We start from the raw sequence: 4,229 nt of genomic DNA, 5'->3' as shown, positions 1-4,229 counted from the left end.
TGCCTGAGTGCAGTCTTTGCGTGGTTCCAGCGGCACAGCCTGAAATGCAACTCAGACAAATCTGAGCTGCTCTTTTTCGGCTGTGCCCCTGATCCGGGCTGGAAGTCATGGTGGCCCCAGGACATGTCCCCCCCAGAGAAGCCATCTTCCCAGGTAAAAAATCTCGGAGTGGTGTTTGACGATGTTCTATCTTTTCGTCCACACATCCTGGGATTAGCAGGGAAATGTTTCAGCATCCTTAAGATGCTTGAGAAATTTCTTCCCCTACTTTCACTGCAGTATCGTAGGAAGGTAGTCCAGGCGCTTGTGGGCTCCCGCCTGGATTATGCAAATGCTCTTTTTGCAGGCCTACCTAAGTATTTGTTATCCAAACTGCAGATTGTCCAGAACTCGGCGGCCAGAGCTATTTATGGGTTGACTAGGAGAGCTAGTGCCTCTGCGCTTTTGGCTAGGCTGCACTGGCTCCCAATTTTGGGGAGAATTAGATTCAAGCTCCTCTCTCTGGCATTCAAGGCCCTTCATGCGATTGGCCCTCACTACCTGAGGAAGCGTATCGTCTTCTACGTGCCGCGGAGGCTGCTGAGGTCAGCGGACCTGGCTAAAACGGAGGTGCCGGTGGTCAAACGTGTTCGGATGGGAGGCCGCTCCTTCCAGTTTGTGACAGCCTGCCTGTGGAACGAGCTCCCACTTTCCCTTCGGAAAGCGAATAATCTTCTGGCTTTCAGGAAGGAGTTGAAAACACTGCTTTTTACTAAGTAACCTAGTGTGACGGTAGTAGGTCTTTCCTTTTGGTTTCGTGTTTCTCTGGGTCACCTTGCCAAAGCGCCGGGACACCCTTCTGGGGTAGCCGTGCGCTCAAAAAGTGCGGAGTAACATAACATAACATACATGACGAATCCTTCAGTGCAGCGTTGCGAAAACGCTCGCTTATATTAGACTCATCATTTGCGATTCGCTAACACCAGAATCGTCACGGTACCATTAGTACAGAAACATGGGTTCAGTTTTCACGGAACCTCAAGCCCCTTGCAAAAAAGGGAGTGCCCCCTTGAAGATAGTGCTGGTGCTTCATGCGCACCAGCGCTATTGGTTTTACAGAAGGGGCTGCACTAGCGTCTGCGGTCCATTCTGTAATTCCAAAGTGCCCAGGGGGACGTTATGTAATAGGGCCCCAAATTGACATACTGAAGGTAATTTCTTCTCTTCATAGTTGCACCCGTAATGGTCTGGAATTGGCCATGACACCCTGACCATGTGCTATGTGCAGCAACAAGGTAAATTTGGTGTTTTTTTTTTTTTTTGCAAAACTCATTTTGAGCACAGGTGCTGGTCAGGCATCCAAGTGACAAATGTGCAGAGTAGTTAAGGATGTTGGGGCAAATTTCTCATGGTTTTGTGTCACTCTTGCACCATGCAAAGGAGACGCAAAACCTAAGTGAGATTTATCAAGCCATGTAAGGCCAACTTGTTTGGCCATGACTGGCTTGATAAATCTGGAGTATTTACAGATGTAGCATCACTGGTAAACTTGGGAATGTGTCAAAATGGTCTTCCTTCCAGAGGAGGCGTAAACAAGGAGAAATATATTTATTCCTCCTTGTTGTATTCCTCTTTCTAAGTGTGCTGCGTTCTGCAGCACATTTAGAAAGAAGAAAATTCTTTTGAGGGTTTTTTCATGCAAGAAAGTGACCCTTCATGCTCAAAACATTCCTACCTGCATGGACACTAGGCAGGACACTGTGAGCCAGCACATGGAAAGGACAGGAATGTGTTGCACCATGTTTTTTTTTTTTGTTTTTTGTTTTAAATTACATTGGAAAAGACTTTAATTTCATGGTGAAAGGACCGCAAAGAAAATTGTCTATCTACCACACAATAAAATCACTTTCGCCTAATACTCTTCACCTTCATCTTCTTCGCCCTCATAAGAGTCTAATCCCACCTCTTCATAATCCTTCTCCAGGGCAGCCATGTCCTCCCGCGCCTCCGAGAACTCTCCTTCCTCCATTCCCTCACCCACATACCACATAGTGGACAAAGGCACACTTTGCATACATCAGGTCAAACTTGTGGTCCAAGTGAGCCCATGCCTCAGCGATGGCTGTGGTGTTGCTCAACATGCACACAGCATGCTGCACCTTGGCCAGATCTCCACCAGGCATCACAGTGGGAGGCTGGTAGTTAATACCAACTTTAAAGCCAGTTGGGCACCAGTCCACAAACTGAATACTGCGCTTGGTCTTTATTGCTGCAATCGCAGCATTTACATCTTTGGGCACCACGTCACCACGGTATAACAGGCAGCAAGCCATGTACTTACCGTGGCGTGGGTCACATTTAACAATCTGGTTTGCTGGCTCAAAGCAAGCATTGGTGATCTCAGGGACTGAAAGCTGCTCGTGGTAGGCTTTTTCTGCCGAGATTGCTGGGGCATAGGTGGCCAAGGGGAAGTGAATATGGGAATAGGGCACCAAGTTGGTCTGGAACTCTGTGAGGTCAACATTGAGGGCACCATCGAACCGAAGGGAGGCTGTAATGGATGACACAATCTGATTTATCAAGCGGTTGAGGTTGGTATAGGTTGGGCGCTTAATGTCAAGGTTCCTGCGGCAGATGTCATAGATTGCTTCGTTGTCCACCATGAAGGCGCAGTCCGAATGCTCCAGGGTGGTGTGAGTTGTCAGGATGGAGTTGTAGGGTTCGACCACAGCAGTTGACACTTGGGGAGCTGAGTAGATGGCAAATTCTAGCTTTGACTTCTTGCCATAATCTACAGAAAGCCGCTCCATCAGCAGGTATATGAAGCCCGAGCCAGTGCCTCCACCAAAGCTATGAAAGACGAGAAATCCTTGAAGGCCAATACACTGGTCAGCCAGCTTTCGCATTCTGTCCAGCACTGGATCAATGATCGCCTTGCCGATGGTGTAATGCTCACGGGCATAATTATTGGCCGCATCTTCCTTGCCAGTTACAAGCTGCTCTGGGTTGAAGAGCTGGCGGTATGTCCCAGTCCAAACTTCATCAATGACACTGGGCTCCAGGTCCACAAAGAAGGCCCGGGGCACGTGCTTCCCGGCCCCCGTCTCGCTGAAGAAGGTGTTGAAGGAGTCATCACCGCCCGATGGTCTTGTCGCTGGGCATCTGTCCGTCCGGCTGGATGCCATGCTGCAGGCACTACAGCTCCCAGCTGGCATTGCCCATTTAGACCCCAGCCTGGCCGACGTGGACTGCAATACATTCCCTCATGATTGATCTGGTTCAGTCGGTTCTGGTCTCACTTCGAGCCGTGTGACGAGTCTCTGTGAGAGGAATGTGTTGCACCATGTTAAATACAGAAAATTCCTGCCTTTCCCCTTTCACGTAGTGCAGCCCGGCAAGGTGGCTTGTAAGGTGCGTGTAATAATAGTAAATCTGCCCCATTGTGCTTGAAGGGTGCGAGGAGCCACCTAACCAAGGAGGGTCAACATGTCCCAAACAAGCTTGGTCTCCCTTTTCTACCACTAAAAAAAGAGGTGGTTCTGGGTCTGGGGAGTTCATTTTGGAGCAGTGCTAAGACTGATTTGCATATGATTGTCCACTTCCCTAATGTCACAGACAAACTGAAAACCTGTAGAATGGAATGCTACCTCAAGCATATGGCAGTGGCTGCAATTGATCTAACTCTTTTGAATTGTCTCAATGTGAAATTTGAACTTAAGCCAACTATAAGTATAAAGAAAATAGGTTTTTGATCATGTTGTTCTCAGGCTGACTGGTATTATAAATTCTGTACTTGTTGCTAAATTGAATATCTGACCTGTTAATACACCCATTTCTAATACTCAAACAGTGGACCATTTATCGGATTGTTCATTTGTAGATGAAATCAGTGATTGAATGTGTACTGTCATCAAACCACTTCCATGATGCAAGACTGGAAACTGCAGTGGGTCTCATGCCAGAGAGTTTGTGTAGTATATTATAGTTCCTACTTCTGTTGTAGGAAGTAAACGGTTTAGCTTTGAAATTCGAATATTGTGATTCATACTTCCAAAGCAGTTGTAAGTGGATGTAAATAGATTTATTTTAAAAACACTGCCCCCCTCTGAAGGAATACTGCTCTGGGCAGCTATGGGTAGTCCAGTGTTTTCCGACCTGAAAGTACTGGGGATGGACTTACCTGACCTGATTTACAGGGTGAGACAGTGCTTAATTTGAGCCGGTGGTTTCCGGTGCTCGGTACCTGCGCT

The 4,229-nt window shown here is 47.6% G+C and overlaps 1 pseudogene; it reads right to left on the bottom strand.

Annotated features, from left to right (window-relative positions):
- Nucleotides 1–1,829: 1,829 nt before the first annotated feature.
- Nucleotides 1,830–3,246, bottom strand: LOC146831417 (tubulin alpha chain pseudogene; annotated as a pseudogene).
- Nucleotides 3,247–4,229: the final 983 nt, after the last annotated feature.

Source organism: Triturus cristatus, chromosome 5_1, assembly GCF_964204655.1.
Source record: "Triturus cristatus chromosome 5_1, aTriCri1.1, whole genome shotgun sequence".
In the NCBI taxonomy this organism is placed as follows: domain Eukaryota; kingdom Metazoa; phylum Chordata; class Amphibia; order Caudata; family Salamandridae; genus Triturus; species Triturus cristatus.
This window is presented reverse-complemented; position numbering and strand designations above follow the sequence as displayed.